This window comes from Gouania willdenowi, chromosome 17 (genome assembly GCF_900634775.1).
Source record: "Gouania willdenowi chromosome 17, fGouWil2.1, whole genome shotgun sequence".
Classification (NCBI taxonomy): Eukaryota; Metazoa; Chordata; class Actinopteri; order Blenniiformes; family Gobiesocidae; genus Gouania; species Gouania willdenowi.
This window is the reverse complement of record NC_041060.1, coordinates 23,475,392-23,488,620: the sequence shown is the minus strand read 5'-3', so window position 1 is coordinate 23,488,620 and position 13,229 is coordinate 23,475,392. Positions and strand designations below refer to the sequence as shown.

The window sequence follows — 13,229 nt, the reverse complement described above, 5'->3', positions numbered from 1 at the left end:
TATGGTCTAAGTGGTGACCATTGTAACTGGTGACCTAGTGCTGTTAGCGTAACTGGTTGCTGTGGTAAGGATGCCGTCATTAATACCGGAAGCTGGTACAACGTGTCTTCCAGACACTTGTGTCAGATTCAACCATCGGTTTAATAAGAAAATTTGGTAAAAATGTGTAATATTACCCCAAAATATGTAAGAGTTTATTCCATTTCAGTAACGTAAATCTGTGATTTCTGAAAGACCTACTTAGACTGTGTTTGTAAAATGATTAAACTATATCTCCTGTTGGCTTTCACTGAGGTAAATATCTGTATTAAGTTGATATACAGTAGGCTCAGTCAGTGCTGATTGTGAATGGTACTTATTATTTGATTCAGTAACAGATGAAAGGTTTCCTGGTGTGAAGCCTTAGGCCTGAGAATTACAGGGACAACAATAATAATCAGACAAATCAGCATTTAGTTTAATAATGATAAATGTTTTAAACCATACAAACCTCTAAATATCTCTACTTGGTGCTTTTGTGCTTTTATTTTGAAGGGCATTTATTTTCTCTGCGGTGCTGTTGATGCGTAATTAAATTAAAAATAGGTGCATGAAACAACCATAGCACAACTTATTATTACATTTTACTAGATTATACAAACATATGATTCCGTATGATTAATTTTTTGGGGGTGACTTTTATATAGAGCCGTTTCCGGCAATATGCGAGCCATGCATTTTCATGGGGGGCCCCCATAAACCATTAGGGGACCTCAAAGCTGAGTCCTCACTTTCAGACTTTTGAGAGGTTCTAATGACAGCAGCCTGTTGAGCTGGTAAAGTGGAACAGATTGTAGATTGTTTGTGGAGCGTTAAATGTAGGAGGAGCCTCTCCATGTAGGTTGGTGAACTCGGGGCTCAAACAGCACCTTGCATAGTGCGCCCACAAAGCTAGCAATGTTTGTACAGTCATTTCCATGGAAGTGGTAAACCTTGAGCGTGATGTTAAAAAAAAAAAATGTAACCAAGTATGATCAAGCTGGGCGTGACAGTATGTGACCCCTGGGTTGGAAAAGGCTTTATTTCCGATTGTGCAACCGACGTGGACACCCCCCTTTATAAATTATTTTATTATTGTTTATTTTTTGCCTTTATTTAACCAGGTACGTAATTGAGAACAAGTTCTTATTTGCAATGATGACCTGGAAGTTGTTAGGATTAAGCAATGGCCAACCGTGGTATCGAACCAATGACACTCCGGTAACAAGCCCTACCCTTAACCATTATTGGGGGTTTCCACTGGATACGTGTCCGCTGCGCCACGGCACCGATCTGGTTTTTCCCCGCTGTCCGCCGTCCGGTAATCCCCACCGGTTGCGTTTTGAGTGCGCCACGGTGCACTCCAGTTGGACGACTGTCACGTCACGAGACAGAGCAGTTCTCACGATAGAACGCAGTTAAATGTATGTGTTATAAACGCAACAATAAACAGACAAACCGGTCAGTGTTCCTAACGAAGGAGAACAAGAACGTTGGACTCTGGATTTGTCATAGCCACATTTTTTAGCAACAGCCAACAGAGAAGAAATAAAACTGCACCAGTAAAACATGAACTAAATCAAAGTTGCTGCAGTTTACAGTGTAGTTACAGTATGAGAGGAAACAATATAGTGAATGTGATTTTGTTTTTACACATTATGACACTTTGGTGATGTAGTTTTATTTTGAAAAGTAACCCCATATTGTATTGCGGAGTACGTGCTTAATTTCCTGTTTAGTTTGATTTGCTCTGTGCTGATTGACGCGTCGTGCTACGGTGTCTGCCAGAAACAGAAGCCCTGCGTAGATCTGGCGGAGGGCACTGGACTACCGCAGCTGGGAAGGAGCAGACACGCAGGGGATCGGTGGAAATGAACACAAAGACTAAAGTGCTCCGGTGGCGCGGCGGAGACGTATCCAGTGGAAATTGGGGGTTAGGCCACCACTTCCTACTGGTCCTTAATATTTACGTATGGTCCATAATATGTTTTATTCTAGGTCATTATATCCCCCGAGGTTAGTGTTTAGTACTGTGTTTGATAAATACACCCTGATGTGTTGAGGACAGTTCCCTGACATATGAGGTTTTTTAGTCTACAACTGTCTGTAACTGTTCTTATTCTTTGTTGACCTGTCTTATCTTGTCCTGTTCTGCCTTCTCCTATCTTGTCCAGTTTGTCCTGTCTTATCTTGTTCTTCTCTTTCTTATCATATTGTATCTTGTCTTATCATTTTCCATCTGGTCTTATCTTGCCTTTTTCCCCGTCCTATCATATCATATCTTGTCTAACATTGTCTTATCTTGTCTTGCCCGTAGTTGTCATATCTTTTATCGTCCCTAACTTCTATAATATGATCTTATCTTTTCTTGCGTTATTTGAGAAGTTTAATGAAGTGTTGAAATAAGACAAAGAGATTTTGGGTTAAAACTATAGTAATTTCATGTTTTTCTGTCATTGAACTAATGAAACTGATTAAACTGTAAACAGTGTGAGATGAAGTCACTGTTCTTAATCTTTGTTTTCATATTTATTCACCACAGAATCTCAGACTTTAACTAATTTTTCATATGATAATAACATCTGTGTGTTGATCTTACACAGGACAGAAGACTTTATTCAATATTAAGCAACATATTTACTGTATTTGGTCATATTGTGCTATTTTCTGCTTTTTCAAGAATCCAATTTCATTGAGATTGTCTTTTAATTTCAGTGAAACAAGGTTTGAGTTATTCTAATCTGAGTGTTTAAGAAGAAAAACATATATTTTTCAGATTTGTCATAAAAGAAATGGGATAATCTTCATTGTCGTAATCACGGTAAGATCAGAAGGGAGGGCATTTTGAATTATGGGATGCTGCATGTGATAAACATGATGTTTTTTGGGGGATTATTGAGTGACGCTGCTTCGCCTCCGTGAGATTTAACACACAAAGCACTGCTGTGACACGGAACTGTGTGTGTGTGTGTGTGTGTGTGTGTGTGTGTGTGTGTGTGTGTGTGTTACAAGCATCAGGATAATACACACATATACACACCCACGTGGTTAAACCTTTCAAAACTTAACGCATCATTTTTGTAAACTAAACTCAGACTCACTCAGGCTGATTAAATGTCTAAAATATGTAAAAAAAATCCAGGATTGTCCCCATAAGTATCGATTTAACCCACAAGCCACGTCCTAATTGATCCCACGGTGTTAAGCAGCTGTGTAACACCGACATCACTCTATTTGGGTTAAAAAAAAACACAGGATTTTATCTTTATATCACATCAGATCATTTAATATCTCAGAGTTTATCTTTCTGGCCATTTAAAGGCAGGTTGGTCCCCACAGAGAGCTTTAAATCTGTCAGCAGGAACATTTAATATCCTGAAAATACACAATCCGGGATGATTGTAGTGTGAGAAGAGAAGCTACACTCAGGTTTATGAACATCAGCTCAAACTTCATCTACAGGAGGAGGTTTTTGGTAAAATCAGCTTGGTTATCGACACATTTTCAGAAATTGGCGAAAACAACATTAAACACAACGCAACGCCTTCAGGCTGAAATGTATCCGACTACTGTTTACAATAACTTAAAAATCCTTGTTTAATATTTACAGGTAAAAAAGTAATGATTTAACCATGTATCAGCTCTAAAATGTAGATATTGACATCGGAGATACCACACATCTGAACCGAGGTAAAAAGAATTAGCGTAATTATAGGATTGTTAAATAGCGCTCATGCTTTCTAATTAATTATCTCAATAAATAAGTGATGGACCATCAATGACGGACCGGTGGGGGTCGACAAATGGATTTTTTGTTAGGTAAATAAAAGCGATTATTTTATTATTATTATTATTATTATTTTTTTTTTTTTTTTTATTTATTTTTTTTTTTTAAAGCTGAAATAGAACACTTTTTAAATGAACCATTTGTTGGTTGTTGTTTTTTTTTCATTTTTTAAAAAAAAAAAAAAAATCAAACCATTCCTCAACATATTCATTAAACTTCATATTTACAGTATGTACATTTTGTCTTGTTCCTACCTCATAATTAGATTGTTTTTATAAAAAAAAAAATTGAATCAAACAACATGGTTTTAGTCTGATATTAGTCAAGTGAGTGTGTTCTGTATATTTGGTGAAAATCGTCAGCACTCATGCACCATTAAAAAGGGCTATATGTCTCTCTGTGCACCTGCTTGTGACTCATGGACAGAAGCACTCATTTCAAATTTACCAGTTACAAAGCTTCCCTTAAAACACCTCTTTCCTCTCCTTTTGTTCACCACTCCAGCGAGGAATCAGGTGTTTGTCTTTGGGGGATAAATCTAACATCTTTGAGCATGTGATACTTTAGTACATAAAGGTTTACGATGAGTTATAAACTTCAGATTTAAGGCGTTTTCAGGGCTATCCTGTAGTCTGAGAGAAGAAGTGGATCTGATTGGTCAAAAGGTGATTTAGGGGAAATGAGAATGGGGTTAGATCGAGGTTAGACAGAGGTCTCACCTGTAGACGGTGAAGCATGTTTTTCATGACGTGATGCAGGCGTTTCATAGGGTTTATGCTATGGTTTATCTTAGGGGACTACAAACTAGAAATAAAAGAGCAACAGGATATCATCCCCCATCAGGGTTGCTGCCACTTTTCTAAATATAACTAATAAAAGGAAAGATTAAGCTTGTGTTGAGGGTCACATTTAGAGCTTGTGGACTAAAATCAACCCACCCAGAGCATTATGTTAATTAAATTGAATGTTTTCCCTTTAATTATTTTAAGGGAAAACATTCCACTGTATGGAATTTACATACTTTCCCTTCTGTGGGACAAATAAAGCATTATTTCATCATTTCATAAGCATTAAGCCCAGTTCCAATTATATATAACTGTGCTTTCCAACATTTGGGTAAAACGCGCAGAAAAAAAACCTTGATTTTAAGGTTCGATTTCATACATTTCTGACCCAGTTGTTGATATTCTTTAAGTAGTTAATAAAAATTCCAAAGGGATTTACTATATGCAGTTATTGACATGCATTTTGCTCCTTTACGCTGTTTCATAGAATAAAATAAATGTAAAGCATTGAGTATTCCCTAAAACACTCAGAGAGCTCCTAACTTCGCTTCTAGTAAGGAATCTTAGTTTAAGAATAACTCAGGAACTTTCTGAGAGCAGCTCTGACCAAGGCGGGACAGAAACTTTGATCTTATTGAGGAGGTGTGGTTGACCCCGTTGCTACGTATGATGCAGTTTTCTAAAGGCTGTGATTGGTTGTTAGAAAAAGTAAAAAAAATAATAATAAAATAAGAAACAGATGCGTCTCGCACTCCTTGTAATAAATGGACTGTATTGAGAAATGAGTAATCATGGTGAAACTCAGAAAAATGTAATTAATTTGTACAGAGCTTTAAAATGTTGGAACCTCGTTCACATGCCGATTATTATATTGATTTGCTTATTGTTATGTTTACTGTCCATGCTGGTAATTTGAACACTTAATTTATTTTATATTAATGGTGGACGCAGACGCAGCTGTCAACAATTCCTGTGATTGCTGGCGATCTTATAAAAAGTGATTTGATTTGGCGGAATGACCCAAGATTTAATGAAATGGATATAAAAAAAAAAAAAAAGAACTAGAAAGTCCAAATGGACAGAAGAGGAGTGTTTGTTGTTGGGCACGTGGAGGAAAATATAAGAGTATTAGGAGAGAAATGTGGGTCCGGGATCACTGCACCAGGGAAGAGGAAGACTTTGGTGAGCATTCCCAAACAAATCAATGCGTTGTTTCCACTTGCTTGTGCCAGAGTGGAGATTGCAAAACACAAGCAAAGTTCTTCACAAACAGGTGAATGTTGTAAGCCACCATTAAGGCTGCTGCTGACATCACGTACTGTGATTAATATTGATATGAGTGTTTTTAGAATGATTACAGTCGCTTAACGCCCAATGAAAGCTGGAGATAGGCACCAGCAGACCCCCGCGACTCTGAAAAAAGGAGCAAGTGGGTCCGAAAACGGATGGATGGATGTTTCATAATGTCCATGAACGAGTGAGAATCCAGCGGAAAACGAACAAATCCATTGATCAATTTTTTTTGACCAATTAGCTCCTTTTTAAATCGTGCAACAACACAAGGCTGTGAACGCGCTGTAATGGTCTGACTGAGCACTGTGTTGACAGAGGGTTGGGACAGACTCAAGACGTTGCTGCTACACTGTTACATTTTTCCCGTACAGGTATCGCAATGCTGCGATGACCTTCAACTCAGGCGTACTTACGTTACTACACTTGGATGGGGGGAAAAAGTACGCTCGGCCCTGATGAGTTCAAGCACAAACACGATCTAGCCAGTGCCGTGTTATTAAATTGCAGTCGATAGACTTATAGAGAATATCTGTCCTTTGCCTGTGTCTTTCTTCCATTTTGTCTGTTTAAGACACTCTTAAGCTTCTTAAAAGACCTTTAATAATTTTTCACCACATGAACTCTCGTGACGTCTATGATGCTCTGTGAATTATTTATTTTTATTTTATTTTATTTTTCATACAATAAATTATTTACTTGCTGGATGGGACACAAAATATGAGTCTTACCAATCTTATCTGTAGAGGAAAGAGAAAATGACCTTGTGCTTTTATTTTGAAGGAAGCTTGTAAATGCAGCAGGGCAGAGGTGCCCCACTCCGGTGTCACGGTCTGAGTTTACCTCCGTACTGAGATTTTAATTCTAACATAATCCAATAAACAAATAAAACATGTGTCCGTTCACAAAACAAACAAAAATAAACAAAAATGAATTATTCTTTTTTTTTTTTTTTTTTTAGCAAAAATTAATTTTCCAGTAGTGCGCATGTGCGCGCATCCAGCATGTGCTAGATATTATCCTGCTCTACCACACATAAATCTAATAAATTAAACATCAGGCCTGATAACGAGTAAAAGAAGCAAAGGGACATCTAAAACATGCAGGATAGGCTCTCGAGGACCGGCCTTGGGACCCCCTGCAACAATGAGTGAGCATGATTTGGGAGTTAATCTGTGTAATCTCAATAATTTTACAGTATTTACAGATTAATCAAGAAATGGCATCACCACTTGCACACTTTAAATTAATTAACAAAATATCACTGTAGAGAATGTATATTAACCGCGTAATCAAGAAATAAGAAGAAAAAAAAAGCTGGGTTTTGTTTTTTGTTTTTTTCAGATTTTGGATGAAAACCTTGTGTTTTTAAAATGTACTTTTTGATTTCTGGCTAAAAGGTAAAAGAAAAAGTAAAGTTGCACAAGTTCTCATTAAGTTACAGTTTAAATTCATTCATGTTACAGTAGACGTTTTCCACTCATGGTCAGAGAGAAAAGCAGAGCATCTTGTGCTCTTATTTTGAAAGGAGTTTATTAATGCAGCAAAGGGACATGTATTCACACCTCTAATAACTTTTAATGATTTGCTTAAACACGTAATCAAAAAAAAAAGAGGAGAAATATTAGTTGTCTTTAACATTTTTTGGTTGAAAACCTTGTATATTTAAAATCATTTTGTCATTTTTTTTCCTAAAATATATTCCAAATAAGGAGTTTAAAAAAAAACCCAAACTATTTTGTCTCTCTCTTCAGCAAGATTTGCACCTTACTTTATATTTTATTTTCAAAAGTACATGTCCTCATCCAGAGGGTCGTGGGAATTTTCTTAGGCAAGAACCACATTTTGAAGGGGATTTTTTAATGCTGCAGTGTGACGTTTATTCACAACTGATGATAATGTGGTAGTTAATATTTTTAATCTGATGAATTCTTCAGTGTTTTCTGATGACCAAGTAACAAGAAGAAACTGTAGATCCGTATTTGAGATTTTTTTGGATGAAAACCTTGTTTTTTCAAATAGTTTAGGGAATAATTAACGCCTTCAGAGTAAAATACATGTATGCTTAAGCTTGTGGTTAAATAAGTGTGGGGAAAACTTCGTAATCATATTAGGAAAAAGGATTGGCATCACTGTGATAGCTGTGCTTACTTTAACTTTGTAATATCATAGATCTGGGATGTAGGATTTATTATTTTAGAATATTATTTTAATGATTTCATAATTACATGAGATCGGGATTTTATTTTTCCATTTTCTAAAACAGGGTTGCAATTTTGTCATGGATACGTTGAAAAGATTGTCGCGATGCCAATCTTTTATTTTCAGTCTATACCCGTTTCTGGCTATATGCGGACTACAGCATTACATAGGCACCAAGGATAAGTCCTAGGCCTCATCTGAGCAGTATGAAATGTAGCTGTCTTTATCCTTAATAAGCTTCAAATTCAATTTAGGATTTAAGAATAAAATAAGTACATTAACGGAGTCGCTCTGTGTCGTTAAACAGCTTCTTGCATCGGGGTCCAACAAAGCGAGAAGCTGCTCTGTTTTCTCTGATTTACAGGTTGTTGTTGGTTTTGTTCTACATTTAGGCTGCAACGGGTTCCCAGAGTAGCCTATGTGATAGCACGCGTTAAACAACGATCCCCAACCTTTTTAAAAAGCTTATTTGGTATATGTGAAGAAACCCAGTGTGTATAGACCAACCTGTACCTCCACGTTGGCTGTCACCCTCACGCCTCCAGCTTGCTGCGGCTTTTAACTCGTACCCACATCCTTCGAAACTTGGCTTCCTCATCCATTTCAGGATCGATTTTAATGCTGACTTTTAAAGCTGTGCATGGGCTTTTCTTATGCTTCCCTCAGATCTCTCAGATCTGCTGAACAATACCTGATTACCGAAACACACAGGTGAGCAATCAGCTTATTCCCGACCCTGTCAGCTTTTAAATCACATTTTAAAATCCATTTCTACATGTTGGTGTTTTTCGACAATCCTCCATTTAAAGCCTTTATCTGGGTTCTGCCATTTCTCCGTGCAATTTTCCTCCCTGTGTGCTTTATAAATAAATGTATAATTATATATAAATAATGAATATTGTTAAAAAGGACTTTATTATTTTCCTCAGCCTCCCTTGCGAGGTTTCACAGATTTGTCACTATTTTTCAAATTAAAATAATTGAACTATTGCAGTAAACGTGGGTTGAGCCCTGATTTTATGGGGCGATGACGGACAGGTTTAAAGTTTTGCGCTACCTGTGATTAAGAGCTTTGTGTTACTGTTGTGTTTCCGAGTGAGTGTTAAAGCTGTGTGAGCTCCTGCAGGCGTGACAGCTGTCCACAAGTGACGACGACGGTGGCGGCGGCGTGTCGATCGGCCGCCTCGACCCTCGTTAGAAAACAAAACCAGGCAGAGAGAGGAGGATGGTGCAGGTCACTGGAGATTTTCCAGACAAACGGCACACGGGGGGTGGGGGGGTGTTAGAGAGGTGGGGGGGGTGGGGTGTAAGGGGGAGAGGAAGAATAAAAAGGACAGGCTCAGAAATCTCATTTTAACAGACCGCACACAATCTGGGCTCCCACAGAACTATCTGCGCCTGGCCGCTTTCTATTTATCCCTTATCAGTGTTTACCAACCACTAGTTCCCTTTCATTCCCGCTGCGAGGCCGCTCTCCGACTATCAGTCAGCAGCTGACACCGTGGAACGGCCTCAAAGGCAGGAGGACGGGATCAAAACTCAACCAAAGCTGTTTAAACAATACAACAGAGGAAATAAATTCATAAATCCTAATTCTTCCCAACCCACAAGGGTCCCGGCAGATCCTTTCTACTGAGGCCAGCGAGCCGGGCCGCCGCCAGCAGCGAGGTGTGCCGCACAGAAACCCGTGGTATCATCAGCTCTGTCCTGGAAGCACTCCTTTAAATTAGAGACGCTCCCGCTGTGATCCAGCACTGTGGGATTACCCACCCTGGGGATAATCCCGGCTGTGTGTGAATAAAATGTTTGGAGGTACCCGTGTCTCTCTTGTTCTCGCTCGATTCTTTTCTTTCTGGGTGACTGTTGAAAAGTGAAGTCATTAATTACACTCATCCTCTCACCAGCTGCTCCACAGCAGATGGAGACCCTAAACCCTGGATTAACCAACCCAAAAAGGTAACACGACCACAGCATGTGTGTGTGCGTGCGTGCGTGGGTGTGTGTGGTTGGTGGAGGTCTTCAGGTTCAGTTTTTGTCATTAGGCTTTTTTTTTTCTATTTGTGAGTCTGTGGGCAGACGACGGCATTGGTGGACACTTCCTGGAGACGAACAGAGGTGACATTAATGCGTTGTGTAGCAACCGAGCGGCGGTGAGCTCTGAGGAGGACAGGCCGCCTGTGATCTACCTCCATCATCCACCCTCAACTTTACAGGCTTTGAAAGGGCAGCGGCGGGCGGCGGTGGCGTTTCATGTGGGCCCGTGCTTCCAAAAACGGACCTCAGAACCCCACAAACACACGATAACAATAATTATTAAAACTGTAAGAAAAGCCAAATCAGGACTACACTATAGCATCAGAACCTCTAAAGACGATGACTCTTCTCTGTTTAACAGTTACTATCAATGTTTTGAGGGAATGCGGCTTTGATCTTCTTAAGCTTTAGTCTTCCTTGCTCTGTGTGAAGTTTTCCACACAGTCCCAAAACCTGTGTGTGCAGGATGTAACCCCTAACCCTAACATAGTCTTAGCCTCTTGCTAAAAATATTTGCTACACATTTACCATCAAACCACAGTCAGAAACAACTGTGACATCACACAAAAGTTATGTCTTGAGGAATAACACATTTCACAGTTAAACACAAAACCAGGCAGTTGTAAGAAGGACTAACGTTGTTTGCTTGATTTAAATGATTGTGAATCCCTTGGATAACCCTAACCATGCTGTGCAGAACACTCCTCATGTCCTACCGTCAGAAAGGAAACACACTACACAGTGGCTGAGCCGGCCTGTGTGTACTGTGTAGCGTTTGCCTCAACACAACATCCTGTGTCGGCCAAAAGGATGAATAGAGGAAGGGTCACTGAGAAAGACTTTCTAACCCCTAACTTTAGACTGTAACTTCTGGGATGTCTATGAAGACCGGATTGGTGAGAGTATATCTTTAGGAAATTATAGGCAGATATTAAGTGTTTAAAAAAAATTAAACAGCCTCAGAAATAGGCAGCACAGACATCAGTGTCAGACCAAGCTACTGACAACGGTACACTGACCAGACCTGATTTTTAAAAGAAACTCTCTCTACAAAAATTAATTCTTTGAAACAACCTTGACCCAAACTCCTTAACCTACTATTTCAGAATGGACTTATATTAAAACCCAAATCTTTGTCACTTGGAGACCAGGATAACTTTACAGACAAGAACTTTGAGTATTTGAGTATCATGCACCCATCTGTGTATTGCCTTTGATTCTCCACAAAAAACCAAGCATTTGAATGTCTGACCTAGAGAACTCTAATAGTCCAGAACCGTTCACGGGGTTTTCATTAAGAGAAAAAATTACCAATTACCCCTAACCCTGTGCCCTGTGCCCTGAACCCTAACCCTACAACACCTAGATCCCTCTGTGTCTGTGATGGACTGATGATCTTTCCAGTGTGGGTTCTGCCACAGATGTGACTTACTCCGTCACACTGAGACTGATTCGGATCAAAGGGAGCATTTACGGTTTACTCACCGCAAACCGTCAAACATGCAGGATGAATAAGATAGGACACAAACCTCATTCGGACAAACTCTAGCGCAGTAAATCCGTTCCGTTCAGAGCAGTGAGCGCTCGACCGGTTTCTAGTAAATGATAAACTTCCCCGAGCAGCATCCGTCCTGAATCAACAGTTGCTCTGGAGACTCTGAAGTGTTTCCACTTTCATGGTTTCGGCTGAACTTGAATCATAGTCAAAGTTGTACGTCAGCATCAGTCTCCCAAACTTCACCGCGGAGAGAGTTTTCTCAGCCGGATTGTAAGAGGGGGAACTTTGATTGTAATGAGTTGAGTTTAAAGTCCGAGTGGAGAAAGCGTGGAGAGAGGCGGCGAGCCGGGCTCTGCGCCGTGTGTGTGTTCAGCTGTCACAGCCACGGGCGACCTAACAAAGCTTTGTCTGCCCACACAATACCAACATGTGTTCCTCCAGGACGGGCTCTGTGCACACACACATGCTGGGAACAGGATAAATGCACTCAACAATAACACAAAACCACCACAACCCATGGAAACGCAGGAAGTTTGAGCTGCAATCGCAGCATCTCCATCCCCACACACACACACACACACACACACACAGAGGAGATTATACGGGGGAGATAAACGCCGATCACTGACAGAAAATTCAATAACACAGTATTTAACACCGACCTAAAGCTGAGCTCCACAAAGTTGGGTTTCCCGTTGGCGTCCTGGTGCTGAGCAGTGGCGACGGCGGCTTTGAAAGGTAGTCCCCAGGAATATGACATACTGTGCCTTTGACAGGCGGGAGATAAGCACCTGCGCTCGGTCGCTGTCTACGTCACACCTCCCCATTCACAGCCCTTCAACATGATGCACATTTGCACATCAACAGCCCCCTCTCCCTCCCCTCGCCCTCCACCCTCGCTCTACTCCCACATCCACAAACACACAAACAGGCAAGGGAGGAAACACACACACACTCACACATTGAGAAACTCTCACACACACCATTTGAACACACCGTTCACTCACAGGTGATCTGCTCGCCTCTGAACACCATCTTTAACACAGGTAAAAATAAAGTTTGTGCATCTTTGTGTTTGTGGGTGTGTGTGTGTGTGTATGTGTGTTTGCCCCCCCCTCCATCCACCCCGGGCTCCTCAGACATCACTCATCATGCAAATGAGCAGGACGTCAGTCCCCGGCAGCAGATGGCCACAGACGATAACAATGGCTCAACAGACCAGCCTCCATGTCTGCGACTTTATCACTACGGCAACAACTAAATAAGATGAACGAGCAGTGTGTGTGTGTGTGTGTGTGTGTGTGTGTGAGAGAGAGAGAGGTGATTTGATTTCTCCCTTTTTACTCAGCGTACCTGTCAGCCTGCTTCGTCTCAGCAGGATTCGATGGTCGCCGAGCAGTAACAGTCGCTCAGGTAATCGGGTGTAATTCCTCCCCTGGAGGCCAGTTTTCTTCTGACAGCCTCTGACCCTAAAAAAGGGGGGGCAAAATAATTTAGTTTTTTTAAATCCAAGAAATGGCCCTTGATAGAAATGTACATATTTTGAAATATAGAAATGATTAACAAAGACTTGTTTTTATTTTTGTAAAGAAATAAAAGCAATACATGTTGATAT

General features: G+C 40.2%; 1 protein-coding gene across 8 annotated transcripts in view; it reads right to left on the bottom strand.

The window, feature by feature from the left end:
• Nucleotides 1–12,443, bottom strand: part of st18 (ST18 C2H2C-type zinc finger transcription factor) — a 65,150-nt gene extending 52,707 nt beyond the window's left edge. For 6 of the 8 annotated variants that reach the window (XM_028473446.1, XM_028473451.1, XM_028473453.1 and 3 more), the window contains exon 1: nucleotides 12,277–12,443. The gene's annotated coding sequence lies outside the window, so the exon portion shown is untranslated. Of the gene's footprint in view, nucleotides 1–8,595; nucleotides 8,653–11,645; nucleotides 11,993–12,276 lie in introns of those variants that run through there. The other 2 variants (XM_028473447.1, XM_028473448.1) reach the window with 2 other exon arrangements.
• Between the last annotated feature and the right edge of the window lie 786 nt (nucleotides 12,444–13,229).